Below are 27,985 nucleotides of genomic sequence, written 5' to 3'. Positions count from 1 at the left end.
CTGAAGCAGAACTCCAGAAAAGATGTGACAGACATCACTTGTGGAAATTTCTCTCCCTGAATAAGGGGTTAAGCCCCTTTTCCTCTTGAGGGTTTGTACCTTCGTTGTAATGATTTGGTCATATGGCAGTCCTGGCACAATCAGTTGGATTTCAGAAGTTTGCATACCTCTGTCAGACTATCCCAAAACTTGTGCTGGGTTTTAGGAGCATCTATAGGCTTTGATTTTCTCCTTGATGCTGAAATTAGAAAACCTATGTTTCATTATTGTATCACATGGCAAGTCTTATTTGAACATTTGAAAAGATTGAAGGAGTTTTACTTTTAAATTACTTGAAATTGAATACTATATAGTCAATGATTCAAATGAATAATTCTTTGAATTGCAAATTCATAGAGTAGGCTTACTGTTGTTTGCATTATATACTTTGTAAAATTCCAATAAACTAAAGAAGGAAATAAGATTGTTTAATGAATGAAATCAAAATTAATGCCCACATCATCAAACCATTTTTGGATACTTTTTTATGCCTCCACCACGAAGTGGTGCCGGAGGCATTATGTTTTCGTCCATACGTACGTACGTCCGTACGTCCGTCCGTTTTCGTTTACGCGATAACTTGAGTAATATTTACTGGAATATTACCAAACTTGGTCCAAGTATGAAGTATGATGGGGCAATTATTTAATTAGATTTTGGGTGAAATTGGCTGAAGGTCAAGGTCAAATCATGAAATTGTATCCGTTTACGCGATAACTCAAGACTGGATGGAGCAAATTTCACCAAACTCTGTTGGAAGATGATGTATGATGGGACAATTACTTGATCATTTTTTCAGTGAAATCGGACAGGGGTCAAAGGTCAAAATCAAGGTCAAATCCTAAAATTTATCTGTTTACGTGATAACTCAAAACTGGATGACGCAGCTTTCACCAAACTTGGTACAGGGATGATGTATGATGGGACAATTAGTTGAGTAGATTTTAGTGACATTGACAAGAGGTCAAAGGTCAAAAGGTCAAGGTCAAATGCTACAGATGTTGCAATTTCCCCTTATCTATGCAATACCCAAAGGTATTTTCTTGAAACTTGGTGTGGACATGTACTACTGCGTAAAGATTCTCCCAAGAGAGTTTCATGTCATAAGGTCAAAGGTCAAAGGTTTGTGAAAATGTTGCAATATCACTTTTTTCACAAATGGTTCAATGTATCTTCGTGGAACTTGGTACATATGCATGTACTGACTGGCAGAGATTATCTAGGGAATTTAGGGGTCATGAGTCAATAGTCAGGGGTCAAAAGTCAATAGTCAGGGGTCAAAAATCAAGGTCAACTCCTCAAAATTTTACTATTTCCCTCATATACTAGTATATAATGCTTGCATTATTAGTTTCAAAACTTAATACATGCATTACCTAATGGAGATTCTCCTGGAAATTTCCAGCCAGAAGGTCAGAGGTTAAGGGTCAAAGGCCAGGTTTCAATGCTCTCTCCCCCCCCCCCAAAAAAAATATATATATATACATATCGTTGGTGGGGTGACAAAACCTCGTATCTCAATATTTGGTGAAAATGAGTTTTCTTCATTATATTGAAGCTAGGAACCATTACTATGTAATTCCCAATTCTTATATGCCCATCTGCAAAAATAAAGTCACAAATGATAAACAAAAGTTGGCTGTTTCCATTGACTTACATGTTATGGTAGCCATGTTTTTTAGCTCTCCTGAACATTTGACATTTTTGAGATACGAGGTTTTGTCACCCCACCAACGATATATATATATATATATATATTGTCCCATCATTACACTCTTTCTTCATACCTTTGAAATTACTCAATGCATAAACTTATAAAAAGGTCCATCAGAATTCAAGTAAAAATTCTCAATACCCCAAATATGTTTACCTGCACTCTTAGAAAATTATAGCAAACCCAGTTCAAGACATTTCTGACAAACCTGTCATTTCAATATTTTGCCAGTTATGTGAAACTGTCATGGATCACACATTGTGAAGACATTGTACTATACGCCTTTTGGGAGAATCATGCATTATGGCGGAGGCATCAGACACCATAGCGACATTTCTAGTTTTTAATTTGTTACCATTAATTACTAACAGAACAATGGAGAGGAAATGAGGAAAGTATAGCATAGCGTCAATTGCCAGAATTACTCTAGTCCATCTCTTCTGGTCCATGATGTAATGATGTCTTGAACAGTCATTTTCCTTGGTTGTTTAGGTTTTAAGTTTAGTCATCTACCAAATGAAAGCCCAACAGTTAAACTTGAATTTCATAACCCCTCCAATTTCTTGAATTTACTAATATTTGTATAAGTTTTGTTGCATTAATTATAAAGTGATAATGATTGACCAAGCTAAATGACCAACAAAAGAAATCAGTCATGATTATCATTATTAAATGTGATTATCACCAGAATTTTTATACTAGAAAAAAAAAACCAGTATGATGTAAATAAGCTGAAAGAAAAACAATTCCAACTAGACTTTGAATTTGTCAACACTGACAAATTAGGTGATCCGATCTTTTCGGAAATCAGTGATTTGTGTCCTGGTCCAAATAGGCATGACCATACAGGTTTCATACAGGTTCTCATTTAGAAAAGGGGGTCAGACCTGCCATCTTTGGTACCGAATTCCGTATACACTAACGGAAATACAGAATGAAGTATATTTGACCTTTGACCTCACTTTGCACACCCAAGATGGCGTCTGAGCAAAAAGTGATTATTTTATGAAATGATTCTTGTAACATGGTCTTTGCGTGTGCAGAATATGGGAAAGATAGGACATGTATTCGCCAAGATACAGGATGAAACATTTATGACCTTTGACCCTACTTTACATACCCAAGATGGTGTCCGATCAAGTAGTTGTTATTTTATGAAATAATGTACGTGACATGAACTTAAAATGTGCACAATATTGGGGTGATAGAGTATGTTTTTTTTTTAGTTATTGCAAAGAAAACTGCAGAAAGAAAGAAATATCTCAATACATCGAAGATAAGCTTTAATTTCAACCACTTTTTTTGACATGATCCCGACACCGTATGAAAATCAAAAGGCATACATATGATAGCGCAAAGTCTCAGCTACAACATATTAAAATCTGGGAGAAATTCACTGAAGGGTAAGTGAGGTAGTGCTCGATAAAGACAATCATGTCAATTTTCACATCTAGAAAAATTCCCTCCCATAGAGATAACACGTCATAACGAAGATAAAGAAAGAAGTACATTTGACCTTTGACCCCACTTTGCACAAACAAGATGACATCTGAGCAAAAAGTGGTTATTTTGTTAAATGATCCTTGTAACATAGTCTTTACGTGTGCAACATATGGGAAAGATACGACATGTATTTAGCAAGATACAGGATGAAACATTTATAACCTTTGACCCTAATTTACATACCCAAGGAGGTGTTTGATCAAGTAGTTGCTGTCCCTGCCGAACGAGTTCGAGCAGGGGACTATGAAACGGGCTCCGTACGTGTGTGTCTGTCCATGTGTCCGTCCGTGTGTTCGTCCGTGTGTCCGTGTGTGCGTCCGTGTGTGATCAAAATCTTCAATTTGCTACTTCTCTGTCATTTATGAGCCAATTTTGATTCTGTTTGCTTTATTTGATAGCACTATGTGGGAGCTTTGAAACTTCTACACAGAATTTCAGTTGTGACCTTTGACCTTGACCTTTGACCTATATTGTACATTTTGCTACAAAATGCTACTCCTTCGCCATATCTAACCCGATTTCGATTCCGTTTGCTTTATGTGATGGCACTAGTTAAGGGCTTCAAAGCTGCTACACAGAATTTTGACCTTTGACTTCTTTGACCTTTGACCTTGATTTTTTTACCTTTATTGTACATTTTGCTACAAAATGCTACTCCTTCGCCATTTCTAACCCGATTTCGATTCCGTTTGCTTTATGTGATGGCACTAGGTGAGGGCTTCAAAACTTATACACAGAATTTTGACTTTTGACTTCTTTGACTTTTGACCTTGATTTTTGACCTATATTGTACATTGGCTACAAAATGCTACTCCTTCACCATTTCTAACCCGAATTTTGATTCTGTTTGCTTTATGTGATGGCACTAGGTAAGGGCTTCAAAAGTTCTACACAGAATTTTGACCTTTGACTTCTTTGACCTTTGACCTTGATTTTTGACCTGTATTGTACATTTTGCTACAAAATGCTACCCCTTTGCCATTTCTAACCCGATTTCGATTCCGTTTGCTTTATGTGATGGCACTAGGTGAGGGCTTCAAAACTTCTACACAGAATTTTGACCTTTGACATCTTTGACCTTTGACCTTGATTTTTGACCTATATTGTACAATGGCTACAAAATGCTACTCCTTCGCCATTTCTAACCCGATTTCGATTCCGTTTGCTTTATGTGATGGCAGCAGGTGACGGCTTCAAAACTTTCTACACAGAATTTTGACCTTTGACTTCTTTGACCTTTGACCTTGATTTGTGACCTGTATTGTACATTTTGCTACAAAATGCTACTTCCGGCAGGGACATATATTATGCACCGCGCAATTTCTACTTTTCCTTGTTTTTTTATAAAATGATGCTCGTGACATGAACTAAACATGTGCAAAATATGGTTGTGATAGGATATGTTTTTCTTGAGTTATTGCAAAGAAAGTTGCAGAAAGAAAGAAATACAGTCAAACCTGCCTTAGCGGCCACCTCTCTATAGCGGCCACCTGTCTATAGACCGATTCAAGCGACTGTTCATGGAAGTGCGCCCTCTTAAGGCGACGCCATAACTGAGGGCCAAACAGGCCGGGTCGGCAAGCGCCGTGCGTGCATGGCAAGGGTGCCAGCGGCAGCCAGTGCTTTTTACCACCCGGCGCCAGCCGGCCAGCTAGCTATCTCTGGCGCTGGCAGCGATCGACGCATCTGGATTTGTGACAACTAGAGTCTACTTTTGTTTCGCTAGCTAATTAAAAATAGATAAAATCAAACAACTTATACCGACTATGAGCGAATGGGTAGATGACATACGGCTGTAGCCAAAACTTGAATTTCAAGGTAAATATCGGTACGATCCGTGAATGTTTGTACACTCTATTTCTTTGGCGATGACTTGGGTACTCGCGTGTAAGCCCCGTACGGTATATTCACATTCGTGTAAGACTTGCAAGAGAATAAAAGCCGCTGGGGAGAATTGTTGCTAGGGACAGGCAGACGTCTTGCTAATAAGCCTAGGCTGTTGTCAAGTTAACTGATATAATTAAATACAAATAATGAATAAGAATCTTGAGCTCGATTATGGCACGATAAATTACAAGCTAGCCTATCGGTTAATTAACCATCCATGGTTTAATGGTATCACTTGAAATATCAAATGTCAAATTCAGAGTTCCAGGCCAAAATGGAATAGGCCTAGATGGTCAATTCAGTGCTGAACATTGAAGAAGTGAAAACAATATAAGAATTTAACGCATCTTGAAACATTTATTTAGCTGTAGTGTAGGCTGTAAAATGTTTGTCATAATAATAAAGTCTAGCCAGGAAGTGTATTCTAACTTTGGCAAGTAGGACACCAAGGATAAAACAAAACAAAACAGTGAATTATCATATTCTTTGATCTAAACTTGTCTTCTAAGATGAACAACATTTTACGAATATGCAGTGATAACCTAATTAGAGAATCTAGAAGACATAGTTTGTTTTGAAATCTTTGCATTTTTATACCGATGTATTTCACTTAATTGTCTTTAATTTTGCCTTAGTTTGTTATGCGTCAGCGGTGTCTGAATTTCACACACTGCTGTGTAGCTTCCATTTCCAGTTTTTTTCTGTTATTTGTGCACCCAACAACTGCACAATGTGTTTTCCTGATCTTTCCTTTGAAGCCTTCAAAGTAGATCAATATGTCTGAATCACTCAAATTGTCCAACAGAATGGCATTAAAAGCCGCTGAATGACTTTTCCACACAGTGAGTAAACAATCACAATATTAGCGCGGCGCCAGCGGTCGCCGGCCGCGGCGCAGCGCTCGCGCTCGGCTAACTATGCGCGATGGGTACGCTAGGCTGCTGAGCTGCAAGTGCAACTCGCTGATGGGTAGCTAGCTCGCTGGGAAGCCCCGTTGGCCCCCAGTTATGGCGGCCGCTATAGCGCCGCTAGCGGCGGTAGGTGAATAGGTCATCGAAATTGAATCGGTCTATAGCGGCCACTGAAAAATCCCCCCGAGAGTAAAGCAATGTTAAAGTCCCTGTGTATAGCGGCCACCTGTCTAACGCGGCCAGCGGCCACAAATTTTGTTTCCCGCGGTAGATTTTAACCTGTCTATAGCGGCCAAAAACCCGATGGGGCCGTAGCCGAGCCGATAATTCAGCGTGTTTTTCTGCTTGTTAGCCGTGCCAGTCATTCCTGCGCCACCGTTGCATTCATCACTTATTCAGTCACAATAATGCACTAGTGTTAAGCTTTCTTCATGACTGTGCACATGCTACATGTACTGTGCAACAATTTCATAAACACCGGCATTGTTCTATGCATGATACACACATGTGCATACGTACACACATACATGTACATGTACATGTAAGTATATATAGATGTATACAACGATGATACATGTTACCTGTCTATAGCGGCCACTTGTCTATAACGGCCACTTTTCCCGTATCCCTTGGGTGGCCGCTATAGACAGGTTTGACTGTATCTCAATACATCGAAGATAAGCTTTATTTTCAACCTAGTTTTTAGACGTGATGCCAACGTTGCATGAAAAAACGGAGGACACACTACGATAGCCCAAAGTCTCAGCTAAAACATATTAAAATCTGGTAAAAATTCACCAAAGCATAAGTGAGCTAGTGCTCGATAAAGATAGTCATGTCAATTTTCATTTCCAGAAAAACTGCACTCCCATAGAGATTACACGTAAACTGGACAAATTTGGCAAGGTTACTTTCAATCCATTTTTCCGAGGTGATGCCGTCATCCAATCAAAATGTTATTACATTAATGAAAGAGCATTCAATAACCTACAACATACTGAAATTTGGGTGAAAATTGGCATAGGATAAGCGAGATACGCTCGAGTGAACTTGAAATTTGATGACGTCATTTTGAAAATTTACTTTTTTATTTTATTAAGAAATTAAATATCTTTTAATCATTTTTCAAGCATTGTCAACCCATGAAATGACATGTACAACTCATCAGCTTTCAGAATATGTATAGAAAATGGGGGGGTCACTGTCCATCCTGACGAATAAAATCGTATTTAAAATTGGTGTTTTTTGGCATACACGTAGTTGCACTGTATATCGCAGAATTTCAACTTTGACGGGCCCGTATGACGTCATATTGAGTCGGATTGACTTGAAACTTGGTAGAAATATTGCTTGACATTTCAGGCATCCGATAAGTGTGAAAAAACGGGAAATTTCTGTTGCATATGAGCTGTGCGTGCGTATATGTGCGTGCGCGTACGCGTCCGTCCAATTTGTTCAATTTTTCAAAAAATGGAGGTCTGAAACGTGTGCAAAAAAATAGAATGATATGAATCAGAGTAACATCAACAATACCTGTGTGTGTGTGTGTTCATCCCACTGGCCTTCTTTGATCCATCAGTGGCTGGAATGACTGAGATTAATGGAAACAGAATGTGTGAATACATATGATTGACCAAACCAAAGGAAAATAGTCCATCATGATAATACCTAAAATAACCAAGACTTTATTAGAGTAAAACAAACAGTATGATGTGAATACACTTTAAATAGAAAATAAATCACAGTTATCAGAATTAACCATAATTATCACAGCCTATAGTTGATTGTAACTATAAATGTATAAATAGATTAATTTGATTTGATTGTGGATTCGTTAGTGATTTAACCTGATGTGCAGTCTTGACTGTACAGTTTGAGGGGAGTCCCTTTCCAGCGAAACCAGGACCTCACAAGTTTTCTGTTAAACCCTGTTCATGTCTTCACTAGTAAGCAGGTTTTATGAGCTCAGCTCGGAGAATGTGTCAAAGAACATGTATCGCTATGAGGTTTTCTTGTTTCTCTTGCCAAGGTACCCTTTCACAGCGTATTTTAGTAGGCCTATGATTATCGAGCTCTTAGAAAAATGTGACAGGACAATTTGATTGTCACACCGATACATATACATGTACCGGTATATTAATTCTTTCTGAACATTTGTCTATGGACCCTCCAGTAGCTATGTAACTATCAATACTTACAGCAGTGGCACAGTTTGTCTGACAAACTGTAGAAGAAACCAGCCTCCACAATCTATTCCCTTCACATTTTGTCCCTGTGTGTCCCAAAATCTGAAACCGAACTTCAGCTCTCATTGATGAGTGACACATTGAAACAAGATGAAATGAAGAAAATGTTACTTAACAGAAGTAAGAATACTGATTGAAAGAAGTAGGATATAGACACAAAGAAATATGCTTTTCAGTGGAGTACTTCTAGTGAGATGAATATCCCAACACTTCCCAGTTATGGCCCAATAAAGAAGTTATCCAGATAACAAAGATTTGTGATTCGGGACTAGGAGTGGACATGTCCAGCATCCACCGCTGGTCACTCTATTCTACCTAGTATTACAAGTATACTGTAGTCTCAATACCAGCCACTACAGTTGGCAGCTCTGTTCACAACTCAGCCAAAAAAAGAAAACGAAAAAAGAAAAAAAAAACTGCTGTCTGGTAGTACTTTATTGCTCCAAGAGAATAGGATCAGACATTTGACAAAGAATGTTTTTGATGGACTCTGTGGAGATGTCTTCTTAAATGGGCATTTCACTCACTCCAGTTGAATAAAGAAATAAAGCAATATGAATAGAATAAAATCTTTCAATAACCAGTCTGGTCACCCCTCTGTGAATTTTAACTCTGAACATAAAAATACTGCACCACATAAAAGAGCATTATATGCCCCACTCATTTTGTCGATGGCCATGCAGTGCTGGCTGTCTGGTCCGGCAGAGTTTAGCCTTGAGTTTACCACAACTCCCAAATTACCCTTGCTACAAAAAGCCTTCTTAATTTTAGCAGGTTTCTGTCTCGTCTTCAGGCATGTCGACAAACAAAAAGGAGAATTTCTGCTGCCTCTACAAATTAGCTTAGTACCGGTAGTAAATATTGACTACTGTGAGTCTTTTACATGGCCAGTGCCAGGTTTTTAAAAATGGGGGGGGGGGGGGGGGGGGGAGGGCAGTTTATATTTCTGGCAGCCAATTCCGAGCTTCATCAGCTACCAAGCAAAAAAATAAATAAGAATACCTTCAGTGCAACTTCTGCTGCCACTTCATGGGTAAAAAGGTAAGGGGCCCAAAGTGGTTATACCCTATTATATCCCTCATGTAAAGCTTCTTGCCATAGGATTACACAGAGCACGAACATGGTGTAGTTTTACTAGCTAGCTACGAGCAGCTGGATGCGGTGCAATTTATACTAGCCAGCGTGATATAGTACTTTTGGGAATCCACGATTTGCACCCAATCGTGATCGTGTGATCGATATCTACATTTCTCACTTAAGAATGTATGCAGTGCGCGTAGTAGCGATACTTTTGAGCGACAGTCCTGTAGCTAGCTAGCTAGCGCTAAGAGCTAGCTAGAGAGCGCGGAGCGCGCGGTGTGCGACAGCATTACAGAAATCTGTGGTGCGATGGCGTGGGTGTGTGTAACGTTAGTGGACGTTTGATCAATGCATTCAGCCCAATTGACAAAGTGACTGCTTCAAGTAACGAAAGAATGATCGCAGGAGGACACCATATCAGGTACGAATTATACCGATTTTGAAGATGATCTGGGTAAAACGAAGCCGCTTTAGGCCTACTTCTGAAATCTAACGTAGTCCTGGACCTCCTCGATCTTTCGGAGTTATGCACGCTGTAGTGTAGCTCGTGTGTAGGAATCAACAACAGCGCAGCGGTGTCGTTCGGTACTCATACGCGCTGCACGCACTGCTGCTGCACTGCTACGGCCTAATCTAGCGTTAGATTTATCGTTCACGAAACCTGCACACTTTTCCAAAAGGGAACCGTCATTACTCTAGTAAAATGCTCGAGAGGGATTATAAAACAAATATCGACTGCTTTCTTTCGGGCCATGGTAAAACTATTTGACCTCAGTGATGTCTCAACAGTGCCATGTTAATTAATGCTCCGTCACTGACCAGGGACGCTAACCTGGAAGCATTAAACTGCACATTACTTGAATATGAGACCATTCTGAAGCAAATCATTTTCACACAACAATAGATATACAATGAACTCTTGAATGAATCCCATAAGGATTGGAACAATCATCTCCTAGCATTTCCACTGATTCCCACTGATCAGTTACTAGACTTCCCCTTTAAGCAAAGAAAGCCCATGAGACCGACACTACACAATTAAGGCTCACAAGACCGACACTAGGAAAAGAAAGCCCATGAGACTGACACTAGGCAAAGAAGGCTCACGAGACCGACAGGATGAGTAGCGCCATCTACATGTCAATTACAAATATGTCCCTGTACAGGGTGTTCCATTAAGGGGAAAATTACATACTGGCGGGTGCGATTTCATTATGCTGTCGAGCGAAAGATTGTAACTTACTAATAACAGCACCATCTACAATTTGTACTATATCAACGACATTAAGTACCGTACGGTATGTATTTGTACACGTGTGGCTTTTAAGGGCAGTTCTGTCACGCTACGAGGAGTGACATTGTTACCATTTTGTTTTTAATAACAAAATTGTTGTCTTCATGGGACCACTCCCCCCCCCCCCCCCCAAAAAAAAAAGAAATGTATGAAAAAATGATAGAGAACAAGCCTGTCATTGTGCTATATTTAATAGGCTTTCCTCTAAACGGTGGACAGGATGCAAGTTTTTTTTTTCGCCCTTTTCTTTCTCTCTTCACAAGTTAGGTAGGCTTTATTAGATATCCTATCTGCCTGCTTATACCCACCTGCTTAGATTTTAATTTGTAATTTTCTCTTTAACTATGATGTCTGAAATTCAACGGATGAAAATATTTCTTATTGCAGCGATTCACTTCGATTTCAGTGGCTTGTGTTTGTAAAATAATTCTTTTCAAAACGGTACATTTTTCATGAAATAGAAAAGTTGTTTTCATGGATGCATCTTCTTTTTCCGAATTTTTAACACTGCCTTAATTGACGATTCCATTATTTTCTGTGAATTTATACTAAATCAACACCTTTGCAGATGACTATCATGTAAAGCAGGAGTCCACTACAACACTGACCATTTTGTAAATAATTTTCCTGTTTTGAACTTCATTTCATACCTGGGTATTTTTCTAGTTGGTTGATCTGAATGTCCACATTATTTCATTGTTTTTTTTATCTAAAGTAGGTGTATACCGGTACGAACTTTTCAGATTGGGAAAAGAGGGTGTTTCGGAATTTTTGAAAGTAATGTTGAAACATCTCATGCACTTTACTTAACTTTGTTTATTTTTTCACAAAGACTCAAATGCGCACACACAATTAAAGATCTTGACCGTTCAGGGGTGAGGGAGGGCAATTGACGAGGTAATACCCTAGCAACTCTCCTTTTCCATTTCTTATACCTTCTTTATGCCATTATCTGGACACCCTATACAATTAATTGGTCTATAGGTGGCGCTGTTCATCCTGTCGGTCTCGGCCTTCTTTGTCTAGTGTCGGTCTCGTGAGCCTCTTTTGCCTAATGTCGGTCTCGTGGGCCTCTTTTGCCTAGTGTCGGTCTCGTGAGCCTTTTAAGCGCAGTTTCGGTCCCGTGGGCTTTCTTTGCTTAGTGTCGGTCTCGTGAGCCTTTTGTGCCTAGTGTCAAACTCATGGGCTGTATAACTCATTGGCTTATTTTACTTGATGTCGAACTCATGGGCTTTATTTCCTCTGTGTCGAACTCGTGGGCTGTGTAACTGGTGGGCTGTATGACTTGTGAACTGTATGACTTGTGGGCTGTATGACTCGTGGGTGTTGGTCTTGTGAGCTGTATGACTTGTGGGCTGTATGACTCGTGGGTATCGGTCTTGTGACGTGCACTCGGGTCTTCACCCATTTTAAGTGTTTTTCCTGAAGTCTATGCTGATAATCTGCTGGAGTTGTAGACATATTTGTGATTATAGTACTAGCACTTACATTCTCAAAATGTAGGCCTGGCCTGGGGACAGTTAGCCAATGATACTCAAGGTTGTAGCCTCTCTCTATAAAACTAAAGACCAATTTAGTTAAAATCATTGCTTCAATAAATCCCATGTACAGTACAAGTTAAATCATAGAAATGTGACAAATATCCGCTCAATGAATAGTGCACTACATTGCACAATTTTGAAGGTATACTCGGAATGATTCGAAGTCAAGGTTGCAATAGGCAGAGGGTGCTCCTATCCATGCACCTCTATTGAGTTTGACTAGCCAGTAAGACTGACAAGTATAATTTATTTTAAAAAGAATAGGATAAATTCACTGCCTTATACTTCCTTGATGCAATGTTTTAGGTTGCAAAAGCTACCTCAGCCAATGAAAACAAGTGATCAAACGTATGACCAACATAGCTACATGAAGATACCATTTATTTTTGAAAGCATTTGTAAGTTCAACTATGAGGGACATTGAATTGCATTAAATATTGCTCACGTTCTAACCCACCAATCACAGGGCATTAATATCTACCTGAGATCTTCTTTAAAAATATGGGCAAGAGATCTAAAAATCCTTAACTCAGGTTATAGCTGGAGTTTCTGGAAGTTAGCTACATCTTTGTACAAAGGATTTATTTAGTTTGGAATGATTTCAAAAGCTGTGCTAGACCTTGGTAGAAGTCACTCAACATGTCAGCCATTAATCTACAAAATGTGGTAAAGGCCATAAAAAAATCGATGAAGTCACTTTCACTAAGATTTATTCGATAGAAGATATGTTGCCACGACAAGTATGCTGTTAGAGAAACTTTAGCTATAATTCTCACCCAGTTTTAACTTTAAATTGTTTATTCCTTGACTTCCAAGGCGATTGTGTTATGAAATATCCCAAAACATGGTTAAGGAACCTAAAAATTTCTAAATTCCATAATTTCATGAAGATCAATATAAAATGTGTATTTTCTTCACCAGAATACTATATTCCTGTAAAAGTAACAAATTACTACGTATTCTTTTCTTCAATCTAATCTCACTTTCAATCCCCTTTCCAAATATTTCTACCTAATCCCTATCAGCATCTATCCTCTCACTCTTTGAAACAACATAAAAACCTCATTGACTTTTATACCAATAAATGTCCTGTACCATCCAAATAGTTTTTAACATATTTTGTGTGCCTTGAACCTTCTAGCCTCTATCAGTAAGACCTATAAATCCTAACACCTTATCCACTTTTTATACAGTGCTTTGTTGATACTGCTTGAATGAAAAACAGGCTACGGAATGCTCTTCTGACCTCATGAAAAATAAGCTGTGCTATACACAAAAGTCTTTTTGGTTATTAAGGTCCAGGCGAAGGGAAATAACTGGGCTGGTGGAAAAATACATTTTGGATCATGTGCAATATTGCACACATTACAAGCGCGGCATATTTGTCTGGATTTGTTATCTTCATGGCTCTCAAGCACCAGGTGACTGGGCCGAACACATAAATGTGTTCCACAAAGGTGGGATGCATCGAGCTCAGATGGAATATCCCATGATCCAGTGATCCAGATCATCAAAGCAAACTTTCCTATTTCTACTTTCCAACCATGTATTATCCTGTTTGTACTTCCATCATTGAATTTTTTAAGTTACATAATCATCATGAAATAAAAACAAAAACGATTCATCATCACACCAAATAAGTTACTCATGGCTATGAAGCAAACATTAGTTGACTCCAAGAACCTTTAACTACGAATTACCAACTGGAATCACGATGATTATTCAAATACTTGAATACCCATTTTTACAGGAGAATGTAATGTACATTGTATGTTGAGAACGTACACTCAATCCAACAATCTTGTTTTGCCTTGTTTTCAATTCCATGTAGTGTTAAATAAATAACATAAATCATCAAAACATTGATTTCAGTTTTAATAAAGTCAATCAATATAGAACCTGTGACTCATTTTACAGTTCCAGCGTCCAATCCTCCCTCTGTCTGACAGCACGCCTATAGTCATTCCTGGATTGAAATAGTCATTATTACTGCTTCTCTAACACATACATTTGATTTGAAAGTGAAAAAGGGATTAAAAACATAATAAACTTACAGCTTGAGAATTTTTCAAAGTGCAATGTAGATATTCTGCCTTACTCAAGGGCAAAAGTGTTGTGCTTCGGGTTCGAACCTGCGACTGAATTCACAAGTTCAGTGTACAATCCACTCTCTGGCAGAACCCTTACAGGAAATATTGGTATGAAATAGTCATTGTTAACACTTCTTAAACATATACTGTACATTTTATTTCAACAAAGCTTCTTGTAAGTTCTAAGAATGTCAATGTCTAAAATAAAAACACAGTAATCTGACAGCTAGAGAGATTTTCAAAGACAAGTGTAGATAAACTGCCTTGCTCAAGGGCAAAAATATTGTGCTTCAGGTTCGAACCTGTGACTGAATTTACAAGTTCAGCATACAATACTTTCTCTGACAGCATCCCTACTTCATTGATGTTCATTCTAAATAGTATGTTGATGTAACAGACTTTTTACAGAATGAGAATTTGTGTGAAGTTAGTATTATTTACAGTTATATGAGGGATAAAACAAAGGAATATATATATATATATATATATATATATATATGAATGGGACCTGCAAAATTACCTCGGTATACCGGCTGTCTTGATATATCCGACCATGTTATGAATTTCCATTGAATATAGAGTAAAGAAGAAATGGATAAAGGAAAGAAACATGAGATTAGTGAGGCAAAGGTTCATAATACTTACCAAGCTCTGGTTGGGTGATTACTGGGGGGCATTTCATGAAGCATTTTGTCCGACAACTTGTCGGACAAAATTTGCTTTCAGCCAATCAGAAGAAAGGATTTCAGTAGCTTTTAACAATTTGTCAGACGAAATATCTGACAAATTGCTTCATGAAATGCCCCCCAGGTGTAGACTCCCTACACAAACTGACAAGGTCCTCATACTTCCCTTGGGAATGTTTTGGTCTGCTTTGGTATGCCTGATCTGGAAGCTTAACAGTCCGTGTTTGGTTTCTACTCTCTAAAAAATTTCGAGTGAATAATTCACTCCTCGGAAGGAGTGAATAAAATTTCACTCAATTAAGAGTGACTTTCACTCGTTGTCGAGTGAATTTCACTCTTGTAACGAGTGAAATTTGTGTGAAACCCATTCGCCGAGTGAATTCCGAGTGAAAATTAAGCCGAGTGAATTCCGAGTGAATACATAATTAAACGCATTTGGCTAGGCCAATAGAAATTGAGAATTCCCCTGTCATGTGTTTACTCTAAGCCAATCACCAGCCGGAATTTCCCCTGGCTTAGGCGCGGGCAGGTTTACCTGAAGAGCGACGCGTCGCCTGTGCGTGAACTGTGTGCAATTGCGTGCTGTGTGCTAGCTGTGCGTGTATTATGCATAGGATCACAGATATTACGTGCGTGTAAGTGCAATCGTGAGAATCTGAGCCTGGATGTCGCGATGGACGGGAGAAAATGTCTGTCTTCAAATTGAGCGGGGAGGAGATATTATTCACATTTTTGAAGGTAAGCAAACCATAGATCGATCTAATTATACCTCTCCGTAAACGACCATAAGTAAGTTACCTTTAGGGTTCTATACGAATAACCCCGGGGCCGGGCCCGTACTGGCGCTCCTTCGAACAATTAATGTACAATGGTTTGTACACAGTTAGCTATATAAGGGGCTGGTCATACCATCGTCCATAGAACACCTTACGAACAGCTAGAATCCGAGGCCGAAACTCAGCTGATGGTACACGCTAGGTGTTGGGATCTAATAATACGTTGAGTCTTTAGACAACACTTTAATTGTACACGTTGGGATCTAGGGCTTGAACTATTAAAAAAAAAAAGAGTGATGAATGAAACGTTGGTCGTTAGTCATTGAATTGACATTCGTAAGCATATCATCACACAGATTACTGTGGTCGAGTGTAGAGATCGAACTTATACTATAGGGTCCTAACTGTAGCTGTGCTAATTAAGCAACACATTAGAAGCGCCTAGCGCCAGACACGTACTCTACATTGCTATTGTTGAGTTGACAGCCGAATCACTGACACTGGTCTGTGTTGCCAGATGAGATGGTGATCTCGATCAGTACGATAATAAAGAATGGTGAAATTTGGTGATTTATGATTATTGTTCATTATATATACTGTATGTAGTAAAAAGGACTTTTATTTGCCGCTACATTTGAGCATCCAAACAGCTGGGAGAATACCACGTACACTAGCTCCCACGTCATGTGTCGTGATCATCTACTACTGTACTAGGTAAGAAGTACCGGTATGATGCGTGTACTGTTCGTGTTAAGTGTTGGTCCACTGTGACATTACACTTCTAGCTGAAGATCAGCGTGCTCACACATCATGGAGATCGATCCCCCTTGTAGCAGACGATGACTGGTACTATTTTCAACATTGTTTTTTATGAAAGTTACAGGTGACCTTAGGTATTGAAATTTGGCAGAGATCATCTTTGGGTCTTTAATTCTAACATTGAATATGTTGATGTAGCTAAAAAAGTAATTAGGCCTACTAGCTTTTGTATTGGTGCTCACTTAGTATTTGTGTGGACAAAACAACTGCATATTGTCTTGTGGAAATGAGTTCTAAATCCATTTCTGAACCTTGTGTTTTCATACTTTCCTCCAGATAAGGACGTAGACATGACAGCTCTTCGGGAGTGATGGTGATTTAAAGGAACTCGGTGTAGGGGTCATCATTTGGAGAACAAAGACAGATATTGATAGCTGTACAATCTCTGTCACACGAAGAGGGTGCAGATCACCAGATTGCAAAGTACCAGATGTGGTCATACAACGACTAGCCATTGAATTCAGGGTTGACGAATGCTGGAAACACCGGGCCAACATCAGCGAAGGAGCCTCTGAGATATGGACTTCCATTGCATTAACCCTGCTGTAAGCTATTCTGTTGTTTTCCACAATGATTAATGAAGGGAGACTAGTTTGAAATTGATTTATATTTATTTTACATTCTAGAGTCTTAGTGATTACATGAGAGGCTACTTTTTAAGAGACTGAATGCTTGGTTGGTTTTATTTTGTTTGAAGAAATGATTTTCAAGGTACTTCATGGAGCAGCTTCGGAGCTGTCCTTCCCTCTGACAATGAATGTCTTGACAGGTTAGTACTTGTATTTAAGAAAAATGTGCACCGTGTACTTGCCGTATCGACAAAAGTGAAAACCATGTTATGGTCAGTCTTGAGTTGTGTAAGTAGAGCTGTTGCTTATGTCAAATATGTATGTTAAATGATTTTGCTCTTCAAGTTTATAATGTGAACTGGAGGAACCTACTATCCTCATGCCATTTGTATTATTTATAAAACCATTAAATTTTACTTATTTGCCCAGGAATTCAACACACACATCACTTCAAGGGGGAAGAGATACTTCAAAAGCTGAGGGAAGGAGTTCTGACTGTTCCGAGGAGACATCTGCACATCCAGATCATTGCAGCATATTTGTTGTTGAAAATGGAAGCAGAAAACTGTACAGCGTAAGTTCAATTATTTAGAATATTACTATTATTCATATATTATTATTATAATTTGAAAATTTGTCTGGAATACCAGTTTCCCATGGTCATGTCTTGTACTACAATGTACATTTCCATCCAAAATATAACCACATAATTTGCCTTTTCATTTGTTTGTTTTTTGTTTTTTGTTTTTTGGTCTTCTCAAGTATAGAGAAAAGCAGACTAAAATTTGCCCCCCCCCCAAAAAAAAAAGGAAAGAAAGTAGAAGGGACCGGTAAGTATAACATTGTTAATGAAGTGATGGTTATAGATTTAAAAATAAAGACTGGTATATTTGTATGAAACATGTAAACAGAGTGTACGTACAAGACTCCACGCTGACTTATTTTCGTGGTAGCCCCATCGGGCCACATGTATATTGATTTGATAATAGTCCTAATACTTATGATTTAATCATCACAATGATTAATAAAAAAGTAGGAGTTGATGTGCCATGAAGTTCAATGGATAATCACATCTTGTATAAATTTTTCTACTAACTGTGCACATTCACACATAACCTATCTGCATGAAATTTTCATATGTATTAACTGATATCTGGCTCAAGTAGCAATAAATGTACTTGAAACAGTGGTATTGAATAGCAATAGAAATTAATGCCAAGAAAAAAAAAAACATAAAAATAGTTCAGCCCCTTAAAAGATTAAAATGAGGGCCAAATTTTTGATGTTTGTGTCGTAGAATATGATTAACATTTTTCTTGCTTTCTTCTTAAATTCAGATACCAAGTAGTGAGCAAAGGATGTTGTAGCCAAGGCAGTTGCGATGCAGTACCCCACTTTGTGAGACACCACACAAGGTGCAAAAGGACATGTAAGTTTATACTCGTAATTTTATGTGATCTACAACTTTTTTTAGCCCTCTTTAGCAGAAAGATTAAGTGACATACATGGTATCTTATTCATCTAGCTTGCAAAAACTTCAACATTTTCAACTTTTCTCAAGAGCTAGTGGACAGAGTTAAGCAACCAAACGAGGAGTTGATCATCCTTGTTTAGTTAGGGAGCAAGGACCCAAAGTTTTTCAGATTATGGGCTTAACCCCCCCCCCCCAAAAAAAAAAAAAAATGGCCTTTACAGGGAAATTGCATCTATTTCTTAATTAACTCATTGTGCAAATATACAGGCAATGTGGGGATTGTGATGTACCTTCTCATAGATGTCTAATAAAGTTGTGTGCAAATTGGCCTGATTCCATGACTTAGGTTCGATGAACGTTAACTCAAACGTAACATAATGTAACTTAAGTTCCAACATGCCAGTTGCGCCGTTCATTTATAATAAACCTATTCTCGTTTTCTTCCATAAGAATGCCACTACATGTATTTCTACTGCTATCAGATCTTCATCAGTTATAGTCAACTCTGTGCCAAAGTCAAATTTGTTGAGACTCAAGAAAAAGCTTTGACTTACAATGCATTCTTATATTTCAGGAGTATACCTGTATGGCGAGGATCATGGATTCATTGAGTATCGTTTGAAGACCTTGAGGAGCTATGACACCACGCATCACCTCAGGCACAGAGAGAGAGAGAGAGAGAGAGTAGTTGCAGCTCCCACCAAGCCCCTGACCGAGCACCATTCCAACGTTAGATTAGAAGCCCAATGAGAAGAGACAGCTACCATCGGTGTATAGGTCTAAATACCCTTGCTTTTTCCTCTTTTGAGATACAGCATATGCTCCTCTGACGTTGGAACTTACGTTCTTGTTGAAGAGTCAGCCTCATCAGGCTCAGCGGTAGTTTAGCATGAAGCTGTTACCAGGATGTACTGCAGCACTTCAACATTAAAAGTAGAACAGGGCTCGCCGATGAAAAGAGTTTGTTGCATAGAATGTGTGATTGCCAATGCTTTAAATTGTTGATTGTTGTATATACTAGTAACTGAAAATAGTTTTGACTTATATAGTCAAAAAAAAATCTCCTCTTCATGGCCACATGTTAATCAATACATTTATCTGTGAGGTGTTCCAAGCATATCAAAGAATGTTTGGCTACACACAGCTTGGCATTCCGCATGATACGAATCTGGCTGCGCTCATGATTAAGCACCCCCTTCTCTCCAGGCAATTCTGACTTGCTTTAATAAAACCTTTTTATGGTCTAATATTCAAGAGAGAAAACTGTTGACAGACACTCGTATGTAATTTTTTTTTCTTTCCGTCATTTGTTTTGTTTTGTTTTTGTTTTGTTTTTTTTTTTGGTTTTTTTTTTGTTTTGTTTTTTTTTTGGGGGGGGGGGGGAATGCTACAAATAGCAGCTAAATAGTAGAATCTTCCAACGGTCATCCATGCTCTTGGGATGAAGATCATGTCTCCATATTGTGATTAAGTTACCACATACCTTTGTCACCCCTTTGATTAGCATTGATGCAGTACAATATGCATGTGCTCAAATTTATTGCATCCATCTTCTTTGGAGTAGGGGGAAAAATCTTTTAAAAAAATAAAACAAAATTGATGGGAATCATTGATCCCTAGGGTTATGGGACCCAGAGTTATTTTGTACATTTTCACCTTTATGTAATTGATGTACTGTACTTTGAAAAACTTGTGGGTAGAAGCTCAGTTGGTTCAACTTCTTTTTCCACGAAACATCTGCAGCCCATCATTGATAAATCCACGGCATTAAAGTAGATGGAGTTAAATAGATTAGTTCACTAATGTGCCAAGTCAAACTTATGGATAATTCTTCCCTTGATCTCGTAATAAATTATTAAGATAACCTATTTTGATTTAGAGTGTTAGCAGTGATGTCACAATTGCCCACCATAAGGCTGCGTTCACATAGAAGTATGCTATTTGGGTATTCGGGGCTCGTTTTCGAGGGCACGCGAATAGCTTCAATCGAATGATAGGATTTCCTAACACCGGTTCACATAAGAGGGCACTATTTGAATGTACCGAATAGCATAGAATAGTATGGCAAAGTGGGAATTGAGCTTGTTCGATTTTCTTGCAGCGTATACCTTCTCTCGTTTATGAAATAATGACAATTTCGGTCTGGATTTGCCCTTTAGCAAAAATAAGCATGTAGACTGACATTTTGATGCAGTTTAGAAATTGTTAATAAGATTTGCTGGGATGTAGGAGGAAGAAATCCTCACTGCATGGGATGGCGAGTTGACGGTGCGGGTGATGGTGTACTGGGTGCCCGAATAGCGAATAGCGAATAGCAAATACCGCATACTTCTATGTGAACGCAGCCTAATGAAGTCAATTGCCTAAACCGACTAGAAATCAAGACTGCATACAAAAGCTGCAGCAATGTTTACTTCAGGGAAACCTAAGGCAAAAGAACACCTTTGTTAGAGAGGCATGCATGAATGAATATTGATCGCCTTTGCTATGGAAGCCACCATTATGGTGGCCAACATGACGTCGCATGAAATCACTCTATAAGAAATTCAGTTTGCATGCATTAGTTGTTGCTACATCTGGTAAAACTTGGAAGGATTACAAGTGTTCAATATTGTACAATGATACCTTATTTAGGTGAAGAAGATCAATGATATGATACATGTTGTGTCAACTGTATTGATTGCAATTCTTTTTCCATAAATAGTAGGCCCGGTTGAGGGGGGGGGGGGGGGGGGGGGCTACGAGCCCTCCTCCCCTTTGACATTCCATGCCAAATTTCATGAAGGCATGATTATTTTTGGGGGTTATTGATTGTAATCAATAACATAGATATTTTCATGCTGGACGTGTTGCTGACAAATTTCATTGAAAAGGCAATGAAAAACAAAAAGTAAGAAACAAAGAAATACATGAGTAAATAGAAAAAATAGATACTTCAGAATTTTTTGATGGCACAGTTTTTTCTCTTTCATTTGCTATGGACACTAGAAAGAATATTTACACAAAAAACAAAAAATGTGCCTTTTTGGAACTTTATTTATGGCAAATGGTCTGATTTCATGCTCAAATTAGCATAATTTAGCCAAGTGACTTTTTTTGTTGTTGAAAATCAACATTACCGTTTTATAGATTATGTCACAGGCAATTTGTGTGTGGATTTTGTAATGATCGCACGGTTGATGGCCGAGGTCTGGGGGGTTCCAGGGAGGCCCCCCTCTGGCTCTATCATCTACATAAATACCCCACCTAAAGCCTGCTTAAAGTCAAGACCATGCTTCTCTGATCGAGTATGTTTAGGTATTTGTACAATGTACTTGTAGAGCATCACTGTGTTACATGACAGAGGATCCAAACTTGATTAACCATGCAGTATTGAAAACTTCTGTATTTTGGTCAATTTTTCGAAGCAATCACAATTCCTACTACATGTGTAATTGTTTTTGTATTATAATATAGATAATGGTGACTATACTTTGCAAGTCTTTTGTAGCTTATCATTGAACATGCAATAATTATATTCACTTGTAGTCGAAAATCAAACATGTTCAGGAAGGGTACTGGTAAAATTTTTCACTTTTGCACAAACTTTATGAATTTGGCATATTTTCGGGGAAATGTGTGATGTTAATATTTGAAGAGTTTGTTCCCAAAAAAAACCGATATGTCCATTTTTCAAGATTTTGAAGTACGGTCTCTGTCATAAAGTAAAAAATAATACCTTTTAAATTACATATTGGTCACTACATATAAAGGTACATTTTTGAAGTTATGATCAAAAGAAGCATACATTTTCTTATTATTCTCTTTATTTTTCTTGACCTTTAATCGCAAATTGCATCTCCATTTGGCACATATGGACTTAGCAGTTTTTGCAAACAAACTCTTCATTTGTAGAGCTTTGGGAATGACAGCTAGAATAGCATATTTACAGGGACCTTGTGATGATTATGGTGAAAGTTGTTCTTAAATGATAAAAATATGTATAATTATTATTGGCCACATAATTCATGGAAAACCAGATACTCAGCACATGAAGACTGTTTGTAATGGTGTACTGCTCTGCAGTTGAAGTTTAGATATTTCAAGAGGTATGTCCCTTTTTTTTTAAATTTCAGGTGATCCAGTGGACATCACACATTTATTTAATATAGAGAATCAGCTCATAAAAAAAAATAACATGCGTAGCATTTAGTACATTATCTTCTTATATCCCCCTCAATGTTACTTAAAGAAAGAATAAATTAATAAGAAAGAATGAAACAACAGCCATTTGGATTACTAGCTTATATTTATTCAGTTTCATGTATTGATCCAGCTCGGGTAGGAATTACTTTCAAACCTGGAACACAAAGTTGGCAATGCACTGAGCTACCAGTGGTGGATCGTTGGCTTCTAAATACATGCATTAATATTAAACAAATATCTATATTATGAACGTTGCTTGCTGTTTTTGTTTGTATTAGTTTGATTGGTATTCATTATTCCAAAAATGACTCCAGACCACCTAGATTATTCCCAAATTCATCACCATATTGTCACTTTTTCTTCCAGGGTTGAATAACTAGTGCACTGAGTGCTGTGATCAATGGTGATAGAGATGTGTGCTCATGTAGAGTGTAATTCCGTTTGAGATTGAAAAAAGATTGAAAAAGGATTGAAAAAAGAGTGAAAAAGGAGTGAAAAACCTCCGGAGTTAAAGAAGAGTGAATACAATAGGAGTGAATTGAGAGTGAGAAAGGAGTGAAAAACGACTGACAAAAGAGTGAAATACGTCAGGAGTGAATTTAGAGTGAGAAAGGAGTGAACATCCCACCAAAAACATTTCCGTCTTTTTTCACTCTCTTTTGGAGTGAAATTTCTGTTCACTCGAAATTCACTCCACTTCTAGTGATCCTTGACGTCACTACCAAGGGGAGTGAAAATCGAGTGAAAATTCACTCTTTCTTTTTTAGAGAGTACATCAACGACCCTGGCCTACGGAGAGGGTATAGAAGTCATCTTGCAGGTGTGAGACTTTGAAGAAGATGACCATTGGACACTCTTTCTTAACCTGCAACTGATGTCCTTGTCCTAAGTATGCCTATTTCCTGGGAGTACGACTTCCATGACATGATGTTTTTGCTTTGGGCACATTTTACCCTGTATGGCCTTAGGTCTGATCGTGATTCCCCAATGATAGAGGCAAGGTGAGCAGGGTGCAGTACCTCGTGTGACTTCGATAGTTTTTGTTCGATGTGTGAATGAATCGAATGGCACTTACTTTGGCCATTGCTGGTTTCGAAATAGTGAAATGTTATATTCAGGACATGCCTGGATTCTTGAAGGAATGCCATGGCCATTCCTGGGAGGACAGAATTTCGATTTTGGCCGACACAGCCATCACTAAAGAAATCAACTTCTTTGACACCCTTTGCATCTACTTCGAGAAGATAATCCAAGAGGTATCAGGAGATTTCGTTCGAGCCTCATTTGGTGATCATTTCATTTGAGAAGAAGCAGATGCCCTCTATTGATCCCAAATCATATAGTGTGAGGTTGTAGCAGGCAAGTCTTCTTTTATAGAAGACTTCATTTCTGTTTGTTTTGGGCAAGTACAATACCTGCTGGAGATCAAAGATGGCACTGGCATAGTCATCACAAGAGGTTGCTCGCTGCTTGCTTTTTGCCTTAATTTCCCTTACTCTATCTATCTCTGCCCTGTGGACAGTGCACACAGGCTGTAACTCTTCCTTCTGGACACCCTTTGCATTTGTGTAGTTTGAGCACACTCCACACATGTCTTTCTTTGGCTGATGTATTTTGATGTTCATTTGCTTCATGACTCTCACATAAATGCTTTCAGAGGCACACTTCCCAATTTCTTTCACTAACATTTCATACATTTTTTTCTTCGTGAGGTCTAGGCAGACATACGTGTAGTCAGAATTAGCATGAGAGTAATGAGATGGACCTCAAGGAAATTTCTGAAGATGCGCAACAATTTTTTTCCCTTTGTGTTGGGTCAAGCTTTTGTTTACCCCCACGTTTATCCTTCTCAATAGTACCTGTCTTGTTTGTTTTTACCAAAACCATTCGTACTTGGCGAGTACTAATCCCAAGTGTCGAGAGAAACATTTGCCTGCAGACTTGTAAATTGTTTCGTGTCTTTCGACTTTCTCTTCCATTGGGAGCACAGCTGATATGTCTAGCTGTGTATTCCCTCTGTCCTCTACCCAAGTCGTATAAACCCTCTCATACATTTTTCATCATTTCTGTGGTGATTCGATCACATGCAAGCTTTCTGACTTTGCACTGGTGAAACCTGCATCGTGTGTAAGGCAAGAACTTTTGACCAGTCATTTGTTTCCTCGACTTTTCTGAAAGGTAGTTTTCCCCTTTCCCTGACAACTCTGTTTTTAGCTCACCTGAGCCAAAGGCTCAAGCAAGCTATTGTCATCGTTCTTCGTCCGGTGTCTGGCGTGCGTCGTGCATAAACTTTTTACATTGTCATCTTCTTCTTGAATACCTCAAGACCGATTTTCACCAAACTTGGCAGGTAGCATCCCTAGGGGGTTGGGGATCTCAATTTGTTAAAATAGGCACCATGCCCCACCCAGGGAGCTTCCAGGGGGGCCCACATCCCCCAAAATTAAGGAATCTTTAAAAATCTTCTTCTCTAGAACAAGAAGTGATAGAGCTAAGTTGATACTATGAGTTAGTACATAACCAAGGTTGACTACAGAAGAAGGCTAGAAGCTATTATAAAGAGGTTGGATTTAACAAAACCCTGTAGAATCAAGGTAACTTTTCTGATCCTATCTCTTTATAAATTTTTGTTTTTGGACTTTGTATTTTGACCCTGACATAACAAGACACCTGTTACGACAAGGTAATTTTCATGGTCTCAAGGACATTGTTATAATGAAGGTTCCACTGTAATATTTATTTTTCTTCTTTCTGTTTGATATAGTGGAAGCTTGTTAGAAATAGGTCAGAAATAAGAAAACCCTGTTACAACAAGGTATTTTGCTAGGCTAGGCTAAATTCTACTGGGGGGGGGGGGGGAGTTTTATGAAAGTTTGTCGGCACTAACAAGTTGTCAGCACAAACATTTTTTTTTTTGTGGAATCCTTCATTTTATATGGCTAAATCAATGGTCATTGACAGTTACTGTTGAAACTGTCGGTGAAAGTCAAGTTGTCATTGCTGACAAACTTTGAAAAAAGACCCCCTGAAGTTTTAATTTTCAAAATGTGTAATTCAATAGATAATAATGGAAGGTCACACACTGGCATAGGCTTGAGTATTAGAATATAAAACATGTGATTTCTGTTTCATTTTACTATATAAGCTATATATTTCACATACATAATTTCTTTGTGATTTTGTGACTAGATCTGGAAGTAAGCAAGAATTTGATTTCAGAACTTTAGTGATGTTTCCTTAACTGTAAATAGCCAAATATTGGAAAGGAAATTTTTGTGAAGACTGACTCGTGAAGATATCCCCCTCCCCCTCCCCGCAAAAGATATAACTTACACAGTTCTAATATGAAAATGACAGTATGTATCTACATTATACTGACAATGGTATATATCCTCTGTCCTGTCCCCCTCAAAAGTAAAGGAAATAATCTATACATAACACTGCAATGAAGAGCCTATTTCAAAAGTAATTTGTGTAATGTAACTTATACATGAATTTATAGTTTATATTGTGATAAATAATTCAAGCTTATATCTAATAAACAGAAAAAAATACATTTCCTGTCCATAGTTGCCATCCTTGAGAATGGCTGTTTTGTTTGTGGATTTGGCCATCCTTTCTTTGACGACTTTGACTGCTATTTAGCCTCTTTTTGAGATGGTGTGAGGTCATTTGCATGTGTTTCATGTTTTTTGTGATACTGGTGATCGTGGAGTGCTGCAACAGTATTCATGCATGTGTGTTGTGAAATTGAAGATACTTGCACTACCTGTAAACACTGCATGCATGTAGTTGTTAGGGCATACTTGCTGGTGTCTATGACTGGTGGTGTTTGTGAGGTCTTGGTTTCCATCTTGCTTTTGTTCAAATTTTCTGCTGGATTTTTCCTTACTTTTTTAGGGCAGCCACCTTTGCTTTTTTCCATTGCCAGTGAACATACACTGCATATGCCCACACGAGAATGCCGCTCCCAATTGACAACATTTGTGGACATTTTTTTTTTTTCAAGAGAACTATCGTGGATGCAGATCACTTTCATCATGATCCAAGTCGATTGACATTATTTCTTTGAACAAGTCACTGTATCCATGACATTGATGAGATTTTATTGAGGTGGCAAGCCTGCCACCACACTCCTGCACACCCCGAGACAGATGGTCCTGATGGGCATCTAAGCCTGTGTTAACACTGTCAACACAGGCATGCATGGTGATATAAAGTCAATAAAAAAAAATGCTCAATTAGACTTGTAATTGGAATTACAAAGTCAAAGAATATGAATCACTTAACAAAGAAAACACAAAAAGCACTATGGAAAAACTTTGTTTACTGTTTGAAATATGTTTAAAAAATATAAAATAAAATGGCTAAATATTATAAAAAATATGCATGGAACTAACTGTGTTTGGCGATGTGTTGAGGCAGTGAAAGAAAGAGGGCTTGATTTACGTAATTTCATATTGTTACGATTATCTCAATGACAAAGGACAGTGAGGGCACTTTCATTTTTCATTAATTTACATTTTTTGGACGATGCGATCTTGAGATTATTTCATAATTACCGCTGAATCGTAGGTCTCGATCTCTTACCCTAGTGCGATGAATCCAATCAGCCGAAAGTGATCAGCACCCCCACTCGTTTTCAGAGCGTATAGTGAGACAATATGGCATCGCGCATGCTGTGTCTATATGTTGTGTACAGTGGATGGGTACATGTAGGCACAATTTTGGGATTAATATGCCCTACTCCTAATCCTTATCCTACCCTAACCTAACCTGTTCATATAATGTCCTACCATTTATACCTCCTACATCTTATTCCTAAAGACTAACGGGCTATATTCTACACTACTACCACTACTAGCTCTCACGTTACTCTCTAACGTCAGGATAAGAATAAGACTGTCTTGGATGAGGTCTACAATTTAACCATAAAACTTTTCTTTCAAACAGTGTCATGATTTTGTAATTCTAGATAAAGCTAGTTGTTTCGGGAACATTAGAACTTGTAACTTTTATTAGCCTACCCTCTTCACAATTTCTTGACCCCCCTGATGTTAGGCCTACATCATTGTACGTTAGTAACGAAAAAAAAAAAAAAAATAATGTAACATTCTAGCTTTACTACTCTAGAATTGATGAAAGAGTTGAGATGATTAATTCACTAATGT

At 38.2% G+C, this 27,985-nt stretch overlaps 1 long non-coding RNA gene and 1 pseudogene across 1 annotated transcript; one reads left to right on the top strand and one right to left on the bottom strand.

Moving 5' to 3' along the window:
* Positions 1–14,921: 14,921 nt before the first annotated feature.
* On the bottom strand, positions 14,922–26,667 carry LOC139708576 (uncharacterized; annotated as a pseudogene).
* LOC139708573 (uncharacterized) lies at positions 15,245–18,712 on the top strand. Its single transcript, XR_011709373.1, has 3 exons — positions 15,245–17,131; positions 17,585–17,729; positions 18,493–18,712. It is a non-coding gene; the product is annotated as an uncharacterized lncRNA (long non-coding RNA).
* Positions 26,668–27,985: the final 1,318 nt, after the last annotated feature.

This window comes from Diadema antillarum, unplaced genomic scaffold (assembly GCF_040938485.1).
Source record: "Diadema antillarum isolate AM-2024a unplaced genomic scaffold, OU_Dant_1.0 seq00001349_RagTag, whole genome shotgun sequence".
NCBI classification, from domain to species: Eukaryota; Metazoa; Echinodermata; class Echinoidea; order Diadematoida; family Diadematidae; genus Diadema; species Diadema antillarum.
The sequence above is the reverse complement of the archived record's forward strand: the minus strand, read 5'-3'. Positions and strand labels throughout refer to the sequence as shown.